At 44.7% G+C, this 18,120-nt stretch overlaps 1 protein-coding gene and 1 long non-coding RNA gene across 6 annotated transcripts in view; one reads left to right on the top strand and one right to left on the bottom strand.

Annotated features, from left to right (window-relative positions):
* Positions 1-18,120, bottom strand: part of LOC134969593 (uncharacterized) — a 640,552-nt gene that overhangs the window by 362,547 nt on the left and 259,885 nt on the right. The gene's annotated exons all lie outside the window — the stretch shown is intronic.
* ZNF469 (zinc finger protein 469) overlaps positions 1-18,120 on the top strand; it is a 304,203-nt gene that overhangs the window by 157,711 nt on the left and 128,372 nt on the right. The window contains exon 1 of one of the 2 annotated variants that reach the window (XM_063945655.1): positions 11,414-11,506. The exons of the other annotated variant lie outside the window; for it this stretch is intronic. The gene's annotated coding sequence lies outside the window, so the exon portion shown is untranslated. Of the gene's footprint in view, positions 1-11,413; positions 11,507-18,120 lie in introns of those variants that run through there. 2 annotated transcript variants of the gene reach the window in all.

The raw sequence follows: 18,120 nt of genomic DNA, 5'->3' as shown, positions 1-18,120 counted from the left end.
TTTAACACCTCTTAAGGTGTTTCCATCACACCTAGGCACACTTCTAGTTTGCAGAGGCGCCTCTAGAGTGAAAAGGAATAGTGCACTGTGCGAGTCATTTGCACCGGCTGTGAATTACCAGTGGCTAACTCGGCAGACAATGCACTGCTACAAGCACAGAAACGGTCTTCCTGGAGATGATAGTGAATACCTACAGTAATTCACCAAGTATTTTAATTCGTACCAGTCTAGTCCCAGGCAAGTTGAGCGTTTTGTGCCAGTCTACTGCTCCACTTAAAAAAAGCACCTGTTGTTTGATTAACATTTTACATTTAACGCACAGACTGTATGTATCTCTTTATTATAATATCCACTAGATACAATTCTGGCACTGATTTTGAATACTGAAGATAGGTTTAATGATTTGATGCAGCTTGTGCTGCAGGATAAATTATTAAAGTCAAATTAATGTAATAAGTTTGTTTATTGTGAGTGGTGAACAGTGCTTACCGTCGTTACCCTCCAGCGTGATTCAGCAAGTTCTGCTGTGGAACATAGATGAATGTCAGGTCACTAGATGAGTTAAGTAACCCCTGTACTAAATCCCCTCTCTTCCAAACAGAAGTACTTTAGTGTGGGTCCCTCCACTTACACCCCCATCATTCTCTGAATTTGGCACGCTCCCGTACGTAGATGTATTTTCCCAAGATGGTGTAAACAGACCAAGAGCATTCAAATAAATGATTTCATTAATGTTTTAAAATTATTTTTTATTTGAAATATATTTCACAGCTGGTATTAGTGTGTGAGGTTTCGGAAGGGTCTGTGTAGAACTGGTATTACCGAGTTAGGTTTCCATAGACTCTAATTAGAGCTGCTATTAGTGAGAGAGGTTTCGGAAGGGTCTGTGTAGAACTGGTATTACTGAGTTAGGTTTCCATAGCGTCTGATTAAAGCTACTATTAATGAGAGAGGTTTCGGTAGAGTCTGTGTAGAGTTGCTGTTACTAAGTGAGGTTTTGGTAGAGACTGTGTAAAGCTGCTATTAATGAGTTAGGTTTCGGTAGAGTCTGTGTAGAGCTGCTATTAGTGAGTGAGGTTTCGGTAGAATCTGAGGTTTCGGTAGAATCTGTGTAGAGCTGCTATTAGTGAGTGAGGTTTCGGTAGAGTCTGGGTAGAGCTGCTGTTAGTGAGTGAGGTTTCGGTAGAGTCTGGGTACAACTGATATTAGTAAGTGATGTTTCAGTAGAGTCTGTGTATAGCTACTATTAGTGAGTGAGGTTTCGGTAGAGACTGGATACAGCTGCTATTAGTGAGTGAGGTTTCGGTAGAGTCTGGGCACAGCTGCTATTAGTGAGTGAGGTTTTGGTAGAGTCTGGGTACAGCTGCTATTAGTGAGTGAGGTTTCAGTAGAGTCTGTGTAGAGCTACTATTAGGGAGTGAGGTTTCGGTAGAGTCTGTGTATAGCTACTATTAGTGAGTGAGATTTCGGTAGAAACTGGATACAGTTGCTATTAGTGAGTGAGGTTTTGGTAGAGTCTGGGTACAGCTGTTATTAGTGAGTGAGGTTTTAGTAGAGTCTGTGTAGAGCTTCTATTAGGGAGTGAAGTTTTGGCAGTGTCTGTGTAGAGCTGCTATTAGTGAGTAAGGTTTCGGTAGAGTCTGTGTATAGCTGCTATTAGTGAGTGAGGTTTTGGTAGAGTCTGTGTATAACTGCTATTAGTGATTGAGGTTTCGGTATAGTCTACGTATAGCTACTATTGGTGAGTGAGGTTTGGCAGAGTCTGTGTAGAGCTGCTATTAGTGAGTGAAGTTTCGGTAGAGTCTGTGTAGAGCTTCTATTAGGGAGTGAAGTTTTGGCAGTGTCTGTGTAGAGCTGCTATTAGTGAGTAAGGTTTCGGTAGAGTCTGTGTATAGCTGCTATTAGTGAGTGGGGTTTTGGTAGAGTCTGTGTATAACTGCTATTAGTGATTGAGGTTTCGGTATAGTCTACGTATAGCTACTATTAGTGAGAGAGATTTTGATCAGAGTCTGTGTAGAGCTGCTATTAGTGAGTGAAGTTTCGGTAGAGTCTGTGTATAGCTGCTATTAGTGAGTGAGGTTTCGGTAGAGTCTGTGTATAACTGCTATTAGTGATTTGAGGTTTCGGTGGAGTCTGTGTATAACTGCTATTAGTGATTTGAGGTTTTGGTGGAGTCTACGTATAGCTACTATTAGTGAGTGAGGTTTTGGCAGTGTCTGTGTAGAGCTGCTGTTAGTGAGTGAGGTTTCGGTAGAGTCTGTGTATAGCTGCTATTAGTGAGTGAGGTTTCGGTAGAGTCTACGTAGAGCTACTATTAGTGAGTGAGGTTTGGCAGAGTCTGTGTAGAGCTGCTATTAGTGAGTGAAGTTTCGGTAGAGTCTGTGTAGAGCTTCTATTAGGGAGTGAAGTTTTGGCAGTGTCTGTGTAGAGCTGCTATTAGTGAGTAAGGTTTCGGTAGAGTCTGTGTATAGCTGCTATTAGTGAGTGAGGTTTTGGTAGAGTCTGTGTATAACTGCTATTAGTGATTGAGGTTTCGGTATAGTCTACGTATAGCTACTATTAGTGAGTGAGGTTTGGCAGAGTCTGTGTAGAGCTGCTATTAGTGAGTGAAGTTTCGGTAGAGTCTGTGTAGAGCTTCTATTAGGGAGTGAAGTTTTGGCAGTGTCTGTGTAGAGCTGCTATTAGTGAGTAAGGTTTCGGTAGAGTCTGTGTATAGCTGCTATTAGTGAGTGGGGTTTTGGTAGAGTCTGTGTATAACTGCTATTAGTGATTGAGGTTTCGGTATAGTCTACGTATAGCTACTATTAGTGAGAGAGATTTTGATCAGAGTCTGTGTAGAGCTGCTATTAGTGAGTGAAGTTTCGGTAGAGTCTGTGTAGAGCTGCTATTAGTGAGTGAAGTTTCGGTAGAGTCTGTGTAGAGCTACTATTAGGGAGTGAGGTTTTGGCAGTGTCTGTGTAGAGCTGCTATTAGTGAGTGAGGTTTCGGTAGAGTCTGTGTATAGCTGCTATTAGTGAGTGAGGTTTCGGTAGAGTCTGTGTATAACTGCTATTAGTGATTTGAGGTTTCGGTGGAGTCTGTGTATAACTGCTATTAGTGATTTGAGGTTTTGGTGGAGTCTACGTATAGCTACTATTAGTGAGTGAGGTTTTGGCAGTGTCTGTGTAGAGCTGCTGTTAGTGAGTGAGGTTTCGGTAGAGTCTGTGTATAGCTGCTATTAGTGAGTGAGGTTTCGGTAGAGTCTACGTAGAGCTACTATTAGTGAGTGAGGTTTGGCAGAGTCTGTGTAGAGCTGCTATTAGTGAGTGAAGTTTCGGTAGAGTCTGTGTAGAGCTTCTATTAGGGAGTGAAGTTTTGGCAGTGTCTGTGTAGAGCTGCTATTAGTGAGTAAGGTTTCGGTAGAGTCTGTGTATAGCTGCTATTAGTGAGTGGGGTTTTGGTAGAGTCTGTGTATAACTGCTATTAGTGATTGAGGTTTCGGTATAGTCTACGTATAGCTACTATTAGTGAGAGAGATTTTGATCAGAGTCTGTGTAGAGCTGCTATTAGTGAGTGAAGTTTCGGTAGAGTCTGTGTAGAGCTGCTATTAGTGAGTGAAGTTTCGGTAGAGTCTGTGTAGAGCTACTATTAGGGAGTGAGGTTTTGGCAGTGTCTGTGTAGAGCTGCTATTAGTGAGTGAGGTTTCGGTAGAGTCTGTGTATAGCTGCTATTAGTGAGTGAGGTTTCGGTAGAGTCTGTGTATAACTGCTATTAGTGATTTGAGGTTTCGGTGGAGTCTGTGTATAACTGCTATTAGTGATTTGAGGTTTTGGTGGAGTCTACGTATAGCTACTATTAGTGAGTGAGGTTTTGGCAGTGTCTGTGTAGAGCTGCTGTTAGTGAGTGAGGTTTCGGTAGAGTCTGTGTATAGCTGCTATTAGTGAGTGAGGTTTCGGTAGAGTCTGTGTATAACTGCTATTAGTGATTTGAGGTTTCGGTGGAGTCTACGTATAGCTACTATTAGTGAGTGAGGTTTTGGCAGTGTCTGTGTAGAGCTGCTGTTAGTGAGTGAGGTTTCGGTAGAGTCTGTGTATAGCTGCTGTTAGTGAGTGAGGTTTCGGTAGAGTCTGTGTATAGCTGCTATTAGTGAGTGAGGTTTCGGTAGAGTCTGTGTATAACTGCTATTAGTGATTGAGGTTTCGGTAGAGTCTACTTATAGCTACTATTAGTGAGTGAGGTTTTGGCAGAGTCTGTGTAGAGCTGCTGTTAGTGAGTGAGGTTTCGGTAGAGTCTGTGTAGAGCTGCTATTAGTGATTGAGTTTCGGTAGAGTCTACGTAGAGCTACTATTAGTTAGTGAGGTTTTGGCAGAGTCTGTGTAGAGCTGCTGTTAGTGAGTGAGGTTTCGGTAGAGTCTGTGTAGAGCTGCTATTAGTGATTGAGGTTTCGGTAGAGTCTACGTAGAGCTACTATTAGTGAGTGAGGTTTTGGCAGAGTCTGTGTATAGCTGCTATTAGTGAGTGAGGTTTCGGCAGAGTCTGTGTATAGCTACTATTAGTGAGTGAGGTTTTGGCAGAGTCTATGTAGAGCTGCTATTAGTGAGTGAGGTTTCGGCAGAGTCTGTGTAGCGCTGCTATTATTGGAAAAGTTGAATTGTGCGGTGGTGGTGATGACGTCAGATGAATGACATGTGCTTTTTGTTTTTAAAATTCTGATTGTTTATTGCTTTGAGTTTTCCAGAGTTTGCAAGAGAACAGCAAGCCAGCGCATTCCTATAGGCACAATGCTAGTGTGTACTAATGCCAAACTCACACTAACCACTTCTACACAGTGTCCCATTTCAGCCGCTACATGTCCGCCAGTCATTATCATTTTCTGTCAATGTTCAGAGATCAACAGTGATAATAATTGAGCACAATTGGTAAGAATACTTGTGATTGTTGGCTGGAACTTCTGAAGGGGGAGGCAGACCAATGTGGACATACATTGCACTATGCTACCACAAACACCTCACTCTACATAAGAAAGCACATAAAGTGAAAGGCAAAGAACACATTTCTAACGGCCACAAAGTCAAACTATGCAATTTATTACATTGCAAGTATATATTCTTCAAATGTGTAATGAGGATTATATCCACTGTGTAACCAAAAGTTTCTCACTATAGTATAGCATAGAGCTATTGCAATAGATTTCATTACTCCGTGTCAGGAGGGAAGGATTATTTATGCAGAATGATTATTTACAGTGTGTGTGTTTATTCCTTCTGGGGTGGCTGCACAGAGTGACAGAAGAGTTTATGGAATGTGTGTCCTGTTTAGGCTAAAACATCCTCTTCAGCGGGGAGAGAACATCTAAAACGAATCTGCTAAAACTCTGATCCTCCCACTACACACTCATATAAATATATGAAATTGAATCCCTACAGTGCCGGAGGCTTCCTTTATCAGTGCACGCTGTGTGCACAAGCCTTGCGTGCAGTCACATATACACCGGACAAGTGAACCAGAGGAGAATTAAAAGACTACTAACCATTTAGCCCAGGGGTGGGAAACCTTTGGCCCTCCAGCTGTTGTTGAACTACACATACCAGCATGCCTTGCTACAGTTTTGCTATTCGGCCATACTAAAACAGTTGCAGGGCATGCTGGGATGTGTAGTTCAACAACAGCTGGAGGGCCAAAGGTTCCCCATCCCTGCTTTAGCCTATCACTGTTACCCATTTACAATACTTTGTGGTTTACTGTATTTGTTTGTGGAGACAACATGCACACTTAGGTTTAGTGAGAACTTTGGAAATAACATCTGGAAAATTTGTCATATTAACACTTTTATAGTATTATTTTGTATGATTCCTAAATTCAAACGAAATAACGAAAAGATAAGATTATCATATCTTATCATTAATCCTGAGCCAGAGGTGGAGGAAAATGGTGTCACTACAGTGGTGCAAGTATGCGGGTACTCTCGGGTACGGAGTACCCTTAAGAATTTGGCAGCGGGTACGCAGTACCACCTGCCACACACTTTGCCATTGCCACAATTATAATGTGCCACAAAGCAACAAGACCATGGTGCTTGGCAGCATGACAGCTCCTCCCACTTTGTCAGGGTTACTGGGAGTGCAACAGTGGCTGTATTTTCCTGTTATACTGGAGGCATTACTATACAGTGTCGGACTGGGGCATGCAGGCCCACCGGGGGCATACAGTGGTAGGGGCCCATGTTAGGGGTGTGGCCAATCTGCAGAGGGGATGTGGCCTGCCACCTCATTGACTAATCATTAGAGGGTGCTACATCTGGGCCCCTTCATAAATATATACAGTAAATGCAGCTGCTGCATGCATGATAATGTACCAGATTAATAACAGATTAATAACAGCAATGCACTGTAGAAATTACACCATAGTCCAGTATAAGGTAACATATGTGTAATGTATAATTCAAGTGCACAGTCTGGAACCTGATCCTTAAAGCAGAAGGTGGGCCCCCAGGCAGTAGGGCCCACCGGTGGATTCCCCTGTACCCCTATGGGCCAGTCCAAGCCTGTTACTATATATTGTTATAAATTGGGAGCATTACTATATATTTCTATTATACTGGAGGCATCACTATATATTTCTATTATACTGGAGGCATTACTATATATTTATATCAGGGGTGTCCAACCTTTTACCTTCCCTGGGCCACATTAGAAGATGAAAATTTGGTTTGGGCCGCACATAAAATAAAACAACAGTAACGATACCTGATCATCCAAAAAAACCATAGAAAACATAGTTAACATATTAAACTTACTTGTAGCTGTGCCCCTGTAGCTGCATCCCTTGTAGTTGTGCCCCTGTAGCTGCGCCCCTTGTAGCTGTGCCACTATAGCTGCGCCCCTTGTAGTTGTGCCCCTGTAGCTGCCCCCTTGTACTGTGCCCCTTGTAGCTGCCCCCTTGTACTGTGCCCCTTGTAGTTGTGCCCCTGTAGCTGTGCCCCTTGTACTGTGCCCCTTGTAGTTGTGCCCCTGTAGCTGTGCCCCTTATAGTTGTGCCCATGTAGCTGCCCCCTTGTACTGTGCCCCTTGTAGCTGCCCCCTTGTACTGTGCCCCTTGTAGCTGCCCCCTTGTACTGCGCCCCTTGTAGTTGTGCCCCTGTAGCTGCCCCCTTGTACTGTGCCCCTTGTAGTTGTGGCCCTGTAGCTGCCCCCTTGTACTGTGCCCCTTGTAGCTGCCCCTTGTACTGTGCCCCTTGTAGTTGTGGCCCTGTAGCTGCCCCCTTGTACTGTGCCCCTTGTAGCTGCCCCCTTGTACTGTGCCCCTTGTAGTTGTGGCCCTGTAGCTGCCCCTTTGTACTGTGCCCCTTGTAGCTGCCCCCTTGTACTGTGCCCCTTGTAGCTGTGCCCCTGTAGCTGTGCCCATTGTACTGTGCCCCTTCTAGTTGTGCCCCTTGTAGTTGTGGCCCTGTAGCTGCCCCCTTGTACTGTGCCCCTTGTAGTTGTGCCCCTGTAGCTGTGCCCCTTGTACTGTGCCCCTTCTAGTTGTGCCCCTTGTAGTTGTGGCCCTGTAGCTGCCCCCTTGTACTGTGCCCCTTGTAGTTGTGCCCCTGTAGCTGTGCCCCTTGTACTGTGCCCCTTGTAGTTGTGCCCCTTGTAGTTGTGGCCCTGTAGCTGTCCCCTTGTACTGTGCCCCTTGTAGTTGTGGCCCTGTAGCTGCCCCCTTGTACTGTGCCCCTTGTAGTTGTGGCCCTGTAGCTGCCCCCTTGTACTGTGCCCCTTGTAGCTGCCCCCTTGTACTGTGCCCCTTGTAGTTGTGGCCCTGTAGCTGCCCCCTTGTACTGTGCCCCTTGTAGCTGCCCCCTTGTACTGTGCCCCTTGTAGTTGTGGCCCTGTAGCTGCCCCCTTGTACTGTGCCCCTTGTAGCTGCGCCCTTGTACTGTGCCCCTTGTAGCTGTAAAAAAACACACACACACGCACAGACACATACTTACCGCTCCTGCAGCGCTGCCTCCGTCTCCGTCCGCCGCTCCACGTGTTCTTGTACAACCAACTTCTCCGCTGGGCTCCTCTACTCTCGCGCTGCTCAGTCACGTGTGCCGCTATGCAGCGGAGGAGGGCTACACTATGACTGACAGCGGAGAGGGCGTGAGCTGGTGCTGGTCCCAGCAGCAGCAATCCAATCAGGATGTGCTGACAGCCTGCTGGGGCCGGCTCAGCCTCACATGTGGTGTCCGTACTCAAAAAAAAAAAAACCTCTGCTGCAGCGCTGCTCCTGGGCCGCATTACTAGCCGACTTGGGCCGCATGCGGCCCGCGGGCCGCGGGTTGGACAAGCCTGATTTATATTATACTGGAGGCATTACTATATATTGTTATAAATTGGGGGCATTACTATATATTTCTATAATACTGGAGGTATCACTATATATTTCTATTATACTGGAGGTATTACTATACATCTATATTATACTGGAGGCATTACTATATATTTATATTATACTGGAGGCATTACTATATATTGTTATAAATTGGGGGCATTACTATATATTTCTATAATACTGGAGGTATCACTATATATTTCTATTATACTGGAGGTATTACTATACATCTATATTATACTGGAGGCATTACTATATATTTATATTATACTGGAGGCATTACTATATATTGTTATAAATTGGGGGCATTACTATATATTTCTATAATACTGGAGGTATCACTATATATTTCTATTATACTGGAGGCATTACTATATATTTATATTATACTGGAGGCATTACTATATATTGTTATAAATTGGGGGCATTACTATATATTTCTATAATACTGGAGGTATCACTATATATTTCTATTATACTGGAGGCATTACTATATATTTCTATTATACTGGAGGCATTACTATACATCTATATTATACTGGAGGCATTACTATATATTGTTATAAATTGGGGGCATTACTATATATTTCTATAATACTGGAGGCATTACTATATATTTTTAGCCTTGCCTCCAGAATCCCCAAATAAGGCGCTGTGTCATGTGGCCACGCCGCTAGTGTCATGTAGCCACTCCCACTAGCAGCATGTGACCACACCCCATCACAGCACATGACCACGCCTATTTTTCATCACTCAGTACCCATAAGAAAATATTTCTACTTGCACCACTGCGACACTACTGCGATTCCATATGCAGTGGATCTGCGAAAATATGCTACTGCCACATTCGTGGGGATTTGTACACGGACAGCATCACGGATTAGTTGCATCATCGCACCCCTGCTGTTTGCTCTGGATGTCCACTGCAAGTAAGCTGACTTTACAACTTCACAGGTTCAAAATGCCTGCATTTTACCCCCAACCTCCCACCAACGCTAACTACCTGTCACTTTGCGAATTAATCCTCACCAGGTCCACCATAATGAACTGCAACGTCCGTGCAGTGTAATCGCTCAACTGCGCAAACAACGGCGCTTATCCACCTGTGAATCAGGATCATTGTTTCTACATCTGAGCACTCTGTAACAGAACCCATCAGCTGTTATATACACATACTGTATATACTGTTCTAGAGTGTTGCCACCAAACACTAACATGTCGATTTACACATGTTGCCATTTCCGAATAGTTCTCCTTTTAATGGTGAGAACAGACATCGGGATATACATCGCTCTAGTGTGTACCCAGCCTTATAGGCCCTACACACTGGGCGATAATACTCGATATGAACGATCTCGTTCATTAATGAACGAGATACCGTTCATATCTTTGAGTGCGGAGGCACCAGCGCTGAACGATGTGCGGCCCCGCGCTCGTTCATCGCTGGTGCCCCATCGGCTGTACATGCAGGCCAATATGGACGATCTTGTCCATATTTGCCTGCACTTCTATGGAGCCGGGTGACGGGGGGAGTGAAGAAACGTCACTCCCCCCCCCACCCCCCGCGCCGCCGGGTCGCCCCTCGGCCATATCCGCAGCCGGGCAGCTCATTGTGTAGGGCCCTTAAGTTCCCATTTGCAATGTGCAGTTGAGTATTGGAAGCTGGTGCTATATAAAGGTCACAAATGACAAAAATGTTATAACCAATAATAATTATAAGAATACTGGAAAGAGATCTCATTTACAAAAAAATACATATTTTGTCTCTATTATGGAACCTTTACTTGATAAGTGGGGAATACAATTAGCCCCCATAATTTAATGAGGGTGATAGACGGGGTAGCCTCAAGCTTTTTCACCTGAGGCTATTCAACTACACCCCTTTTTTCTCATTCATTAAATGATCTGTTTTCTGGCGTTAACACATTGAATCCGGGATAAGTTCTTGGACCTACTGTATGTGTTTCCGCGGTTAGTGAAAACAGGCTATTGAACGCAGAATTTCTCTCGAAACCCTCCCCCCAAATCCCCATTAAGTGCAGCCTGGGGTCTAAGTTTGGGGGCAATTGAATAGGGGTGTAATATGTGTTGCTGGCGGACAGGCTCCCGGCGACCAGCATATCGGCGCCGGAATCCCAACCGCCGGCATACTGACAGCTCGGAGAGCGCAAATGAGCCCCTTGCGGGCTCACTGCGCTCCCCACGCTATCTATTCTCCCTCCAGGGGGGTCGTGGACCCCCAAGAGGGAGAAGAACTGTCGGTATGCCGGCAGTCGGGATTCCGGCGCCGGTATGCTGGTCGCCGGGAGCCCGACCGCCGGCAAAGTGAAGTCCACCCATTGAATAGCCCCAGGGGATCATTTATCCCTCTGTATATTGCCGCAGTCAATTGAATTCCCCCTTAATTGACTTTAAACGCCATAAAGTAACTGTCACTACATCTTCTTGGTCGCTAGCTCTCCTTATCCACATGACTATGGCCATTACAGCACATGGAATATACTTTAAGAATGCAAAGTGCCACATGCCTCACAAACATCACAAGATCCCAGTGGACTGAAAACTAATATTCTCAAAAATATTAGTTCCATGCACAAAATATCTACTCCCACTCGCTGTGTGGGAGCATCGAATACTTCTACAAATGAACTTTCTGATTCTGAATACAAACTGGGTACAACACAGCTCTCAATCTGGTGCGTATTTACACCATAGTCTGTGCCCTCAGTTGTCACAGCTGGGAAATGTTTAGAAATCTGTAATAAATCCAGCTTCAAAAGGCGGGGGGAAAAAATGCCTAATAATGCACGTGATGAGCAAAAAGGGAAAGATGAGGGAAAAATGAGGGTAAGAGCAGTAGCCGGTACTGACAGATGACAGCAGAAGTGGCACTGCAGCACAGGGGGAGAGGTCCTATCATTCAGCAGCTGAGCTGAGAATGAGCCTTTTTAGCTATGTGTATCCCGAGCCCTCTGAATGCTGTGTGCTACTGGCTGATGCAGCTAGAGAGGGCGTGAGCTTCACTGCCAGCGACTCTGCTCTGTAATGAAGCTTTCTCAGTCTTCATACATTACTACGGAACTAGCACACTACTGCTGTCTTTCACCCCCAATTATTACTGCAGCCGGAGGAATAAGTCATTCCGAATAGACGGCATGCTGCTGATGAGGTAAGGCATCTAAGCCTATATATAGAACCTGATTTAAATAACATTTCTGCAAGTGTGAACCTATCTTATATGCAGTCCAGAGGGCTTCTTGTAATGCTGCCGATATAGTTGTTGACAGTGATTGGCAGATGGCACCAACTGGACGCAGTGTTTTGCATAGATTGTGAGTTCTGCTGCTCAGAAGCCAGGGGCATGCATTTCACCAATTCTGTTGCCTGCAGCAAGAGCTGTGGTTAGATCTGGCAGCACTTGTGGTCTGTTGGCACGGAGTGCATTGGGTAGTGTGTTCTAATAGGTTCCCATGAAGAACTTGACACTTCGCCAGCCTATAGCGTTGTATGGTATAAGCAAGTCTGTGCCGGTAACGTGTCTCTACATTCATTGAGTAACTAAAAGAAGGACTTTGTCTGCATGGGAATCATACTATAGGCGTTTTAGTGCTTTTATATACAAGATATGCATTGTAATTGACATTTCTGTATGTGTTTTGAGGGACAAAGTTAGTGACAGCGCCGGCTAGCAGGCAGATGTGACTCTGGAGAGTCTAGCACAGAGGTGTTGAGGGCATGCCAAGCCAAGTAATGGTTCCTGTCTTATGTCATGCCCTAGTGTCTGCTATGGCAATGGTTGCCTGTACTGTATATAGGTGTACACTGTCTGTGCCTAGAGGTAGTGCACCCCCACCATAGCTCTGAGAGACTGGCACAGGACCTGTGTGTATGCGTTGTCAGTTGTAGATGACAGATCCTAAAGTTGTCGCTAGCTCCCCCTGTCTCCTATTTCGGAAGTTACTCTATGGATTTGTTTCTGCTGTACAGACGTGTGTAAACCCTTCAACGCTGTGAGATGGTTGCCGTATGCGATAATGTATGAAGAAGGTCACGTTAACCCCTTCCTGGCAGGAAGGTGCCGTGCCGTAAGGCAAAACAGTGCAAGTTAATGCTACGGCAAGATTAACGAAATGTGATCCAAACATTAACAGCACATGGGGAGGGTGGGGGCACCTTTAAAACCCCAGTCAATGAAGTCATGTGATACCTAGAGCGCTTTAAAACAATGAATGAACTAATTTGAATGAATGGATGAGTTTCTTGCAAACATTTAGATAAATATACGGATATATATGGTCTATATTTTTTTACACGAGGTCGTTTCTGAAAGGTGGCTACTCGGAGATAGGATGGAGTTTCTATAAATCTGTGCCTGCCCTGGAGAAGGGTAGTGGGATCAGCATCAGCTGTAGGGGAAAGCAGCTGTCTTCTCAAGGGGAGTTCCTGATATTACCGAGGCGGTTTCATACAAACACTTAGAGGCATTCCTTTCTTCTTCCTGCATTCTGCGCTACTTCCATTGTTAACCCCTGCAGTCACAATTCTCGCATGATGAAAACTCCTTCACTGCCAGTCCCTATGCAGTGGGAAAGCAGATAGGGTAACTATTTCCCTGTCTGTCTCCGAGTGCGGTGGAATGATTCTGTTGGGAACTGCTGAGTTCAGAGAGTTAACCTGTCACTCCCACACAGGAACCATTTGTGATTCTATAAGGAACGCTCAACTGACCACCCATTTTTTCGTGATTCTTTCCAAAGACAATGAGGGCAGTTAGCGGCTGTCTTAGGCTAAGTACAGTGGGGTCATTCTCCAAGTACACTCCTGTATGAGCTACACTACAGCTGCAGCACCCACTACCTAACACGGGCCCTCACTAGCCCTCCAGCTTTACTCCATTATCCTCAGTAGTCAGACTTTGCTCCAACACATTGCTATGTTCCTTTGGCTTGCACTTAATGTAGCCATATGCAAGTATTGAAGGTAATGTGCAGTCGTTAGGTCCTGCTCCTAGGAGAGGGTCACCCACCTTTACAGTTCCTCACCAAGGGAAAGTTAGTTTTATGATGAGGAACCAGCAGTGAGCTGAGCTGAGCACAGTCTGACACATAGGACACTGCTGCAGGTATTTTCTGCTCCCCACGCTGGATGTGTACACTGGATGCTGTCACTGGAAGACGAAGCACTTAAGTGAATTCCCATTCACTGCTGGGCAAAGCAGAGCTTGTGGTTTCCCAGATGTCCCAGATGCAATTGCTTAACCCTCTCTAAACATGTGCTAAGAACCTTTTTTATATTCAATATTAATTATAACTAGTTAAGAATGATGGAACAACATAACAGTCTGCGCGCCCGAACACAGCACCAATTGAATTGCTCCGTCAGGCGCTATCTGGTGGCCGCTGGCGTGCAAAACACTTGAATTCCCCCATAGAGGTGAGGAGCAGCATTAACCTTTCTATGATATAGGATTGTTTTTATCAGTATGCCTAGTGCTTAGACTCAGAGTGTGCATCTGCATATTATTTTTTACGCATGGCACTACAAGTCTCAGCATGGTAGTAACTTTACAATTAAGGTGTGCAGTTCAGCTGGACCCCACCCCACCCCTCTCTAAACCTGTAAGGCCTTACATCATCTATGGCAGTGGAACTATTCATCCCAAGCATGCCCTAACCGCAAGTTATGGCAGGGCATGCTGGGAGGAGCAGTTCCAAACATTTTAGTATTAACTACTTTTAATAATATCTTGTCATTAATACATATAGGCAGCACATTTGTCACAGTGGCTAGCATTACTGCCTCACAGCACTGTGGTCTTGGGTTCCCACCAAGGCCCTAACAGTATAGTGTATGTATGTCCTCCCTGTGCTTGAGTGGGTTTCCTTTGGGTGCTCCGGCCTCCTCCCATATCCCAAACACATACGGTAACTTAACTGGCTTCTAATAAAAACAATAACCATAAGTTGTGTGTGTGTGTGTGATTGTATGTACATGTGTGTAGAATATAGAGTGTAAGCTCCGCTGGGGCAGGGCTGGTGTGAATCACTAGTAAAGAGAAGTGAACCAGTTGAGAAGTTGTCAATGGCAACCAATCAGCTGCTACCAATCATTTTCTAGAATGTACAGTACTTGATAAATGCATCCTTAAAGTTGATTGGCTGGTCCAGTTCTCCACTCTTTTCACTGCTTGATACATCAACCCCTGAATAATGTGTTTGTGCTATATAAATAACTGGTAATAAAGACATTAGAATGACAGGCTAATGTATAGTATATATAATGCACAAATATTATTCATAGGGACATATTGCATTGGTGAGTCATGACAGACCACACACAGTATACAGTAGTACCGCTTTAAGATCGCAAAAGCCGAGTCGCACCCGGGAATTGGAAACGGGTCCTTCCCGGCTGCGACCCGGCATTGGACCAAGAGAACTGGCTTCCCAACCTGACAATTTGCCGGGCTGCCATCGGGGGTGGGTACCGCGGCGACATCGGGGGCGGATACGAAGGCGGCACTGGGAAATGAGATCATCTCCGCACCGCCTCTCCCAATACTGTGAACGGGTACCGGGTTTGCGAAGACACGGGTAACCCGTTCACACTGCACCTGACCCAGTAATAACCCGAGAATAACCCTTCTTTATTACCGAATTGAATTACCGGGTCAGCCGACCCGGCAATTCGGGAGTGACCCTTTCACGCGGCTCAGCGACCCGTGTCGACCCGGCAATATACTAGGTCGATACCGGGTTATTTGTGCGGGCTGAAAGGGGTATAGATGTATAAGTGGCCACAATGTCTCAGGATTTCCACCACTAGACTGGCGCCGCACAAGTACACTGAATGTCAGTAAGTTACATGGACACAAATTGGTGCAGATTTCTGAGAAAATACAAGAGGGAGATCTGGGCTATTAAAAAATACTTTTGGGTATGGTTATGTTGCTTAAAACCCTATCCCTATATCATAGGAGCACCTGTCAGCTGAGCCAGTACTTACCTTAGTGATAACACTGCCCCCCCCCGTATATATAATTATATTATTATTATTATTATTATATTACTATTATAATATTATAATAATATATTATTACTGCTATTATCCGCTATTTACAAACGTGGCTCTATACATGGAGGAGATAATAATACAACCAAGAAACAGACGGTAAATACTCCAGCGCTGTGACTATCAGCATGTAAAGATAACCTGAAGGATTCAGAATGTGGCATCTCTATGAGTATCAGTGTTTCGGAATTACTTTGCAAAGGTCATGCATAATACATAAGTTTGTGGACTTAGGAATGAACCAATATTTTTATTAATGTACTTTGTGTGCAATATTATCGCTTTAAATGTCTTTATCTTTAAATGGAAATGTAATAAGTATGTAGTACACTCATGGATTATAACGTTTACGCAACCTTTTGTAAGTAGATTTGTGAATCCATTCAGTGAAAATCCGACTATAGGATGAATGTGTCACGTCACGAGCTGAAAGACTGGCGCTTTGCACATCTCTGAGCATCAATATTTTCCAAAGCATCGGCTAGGATTGGTCTTGTTGACTTAATGAGAAAAAAAGAAATCTTTAAATTACCCTTTCACTCCCAAATCAAGTCAGAGGAGCAGGAATCATCGATCTGTCTGCACTGCCCGAACGGTGGCTGGATGTGTTCCCTTATAATGCCAGGGATCAAATGGATGTGGCAGATGTAACACGTTGCTGGAACCAATCAATGGCATTATCTAGGAGCTTTTATGCAATATAAACTATGCCTTTAGAATGACCTATGGCTCATCACTGAAAACCCGGTGTCAGCAAGGAGAACTAATTGGAGGTGTCACTATATAACCTATTTTCAGTGGCTAATAGCAGTGTAGATTGGATTAACCTGGTGAGATTTTGGATTACAATGGGCCGGATTGAGCGGTTCACGCAATTGCAATGGAGGCTGCGAATTCATTCACAGTGGACCCGTGAAAATATGGTAATGACTAAGCCGCTGTCTTGTGCACAGAGTCACCCGCTGCCAGCATCTCACATCCGCAGTTCACGTACACAAGCGTAAACATCAGGAACATCGGGCGTACATCGATCGGAACATCTGACGTTTTAGCAACCCTATGCGGTCTCAGATGGTGCAGCTTTACTAAGGCGCATGGACCTCTCCAGCTGCGAATTAATTCACAGTGGTAACGCCCAGAAAACGGTCCCAACGTGGCTTTGGCACATGCACAGTGATAAAATAAATATCGATCCACTGCATCCGACATCGACATCCCGTGCACCTCTAAATTAGGCCCAATGTCTGCTATTTGACAGCCTAAATAGGAAGGGGTGGATTTCAGAATTTGTACCAGACTAATGTACATTTGCATTGGTTTGGCTGGTTGTGCACTGTACATACTTCTTCCATCAGCTGTTGTGAATCCTTACCGGCTGCTCTGAACGCAGGCTGGGAGCTTTGTGGGATGAGAGTAATGTTTTTCCATTTAGCATTTATTTTTCCTCTCGTTGTTCCCTCTCTAAGAAATGAGGTGTTCTGGGGTTAGCTCATAAACTTAAGGACAAGCAGCGGCGCCTGGAGCCAGTCATACTTCAGGAGGCTAGTGCGCAGGCCTCCCATACACACTCTCTCTCCCCTCAGCCCCCGCTCTGCTTACACATCTGCAAAGGACAACACAGTGAGAGACAAGTATAACCTGACAGCTCGGATCTCATGCAAACCTCTGCTAGGAAGCATGGTATGAAGATAGTGATTCTCAAATAAATGACTCTTTTATTCTGTCGCTAAGTTCTCATGAACACTGAGATATGTAGAACATTTACCAGCAGTGAATGCTGGGGGAGAGGGTTTGGGAAGTGCCTGGGAACTGAGACATATATAGTTGTCAGACACACTGCGTGTCTGGAAGAGGCATCTGTTTCAGCACTGTCCTTTAGCATGGCCATAAAATCCTGAGTATGCAAAGTATTGACTGAAAAGGTGGTGATGTAAATGGCATTTACCATGAGTCAGAGTAGATGAAGTCAGTGCATCACAAATACTATAGCTGATTCCCAACAGAAGTGGACATACTTAGAGGACATGTCATACGTAATGAAACATCCGCTACTGCATTGTGTTCTGCAATGAACTAATAATACATTGGGGGTAATTCCAAGTTGATCGCAGCAGGGATTCTGTTAGCAATTGGGCAAAACCATGTGCACTGCAGGGGAGGCAGATATAACATGTGCAGAGAGAGTTAGATTTGGGTGTGGTGTGTTCAATCTGCAATCTAATTTGCAGTGTAAAAATAAAGCAGCCAGTATTTACCCTGCACAGAAATAAAATAACCCACCCAAATCTAACTCTCTCTGCAAATGTTATATCTGCCTCCCCTGCAGTGCACATGGTTTTGCCCAACTGCTAAAAAATTTCCTGCTGCGATCAACTTGGAATTACCCCCGTTGACATATTCAATATTTATTTAGCCAGGTGTAACTTTGGGTTTTCTGATAGATTTGCTCTAGGGACAAGCTTGCTTTCCACAGTAACGGAAATAGGTCAGTGTGTCTAAGCTATACATTAATGCTGCCCTTTAGCACCTCCTGATATTGCATTACACTGTTTTGAGTCCATGCCTCAGACTGGCCCTAGAGCACCTCCTTTTATATCACATCTGCCATGCTGTTTGCTGTACTTCACTAACTTACTGTACTTCAGAGTCACAAGCACAGCAGCTGCCAGTAACAGCCTGCAGAGCTTGCAATTAAATGAAGTTAAAAACAGG

Source organism: Pseudophryne corroboree, chromosome 11 (assembly GCF_028390025.1).
Source record: "Pseudophryne corroboree isolate aPseCor3 chromosome 11, aPseCor3.hap2, whole genome shotgun sequence".
NCBI classification, from domain to species: domain Eukaryota; kingdom Metazoa; phylum Chordata; class Amphibia; order Anura; family Myobatrachidae; genus Pseudophryne; species Pseudophryne corroboree.
The sequence above is the reverse complement of the archived record's forward strand: the minus strand, read 5'-3'. Positions and strand labels throughout refer to the sequence as shown.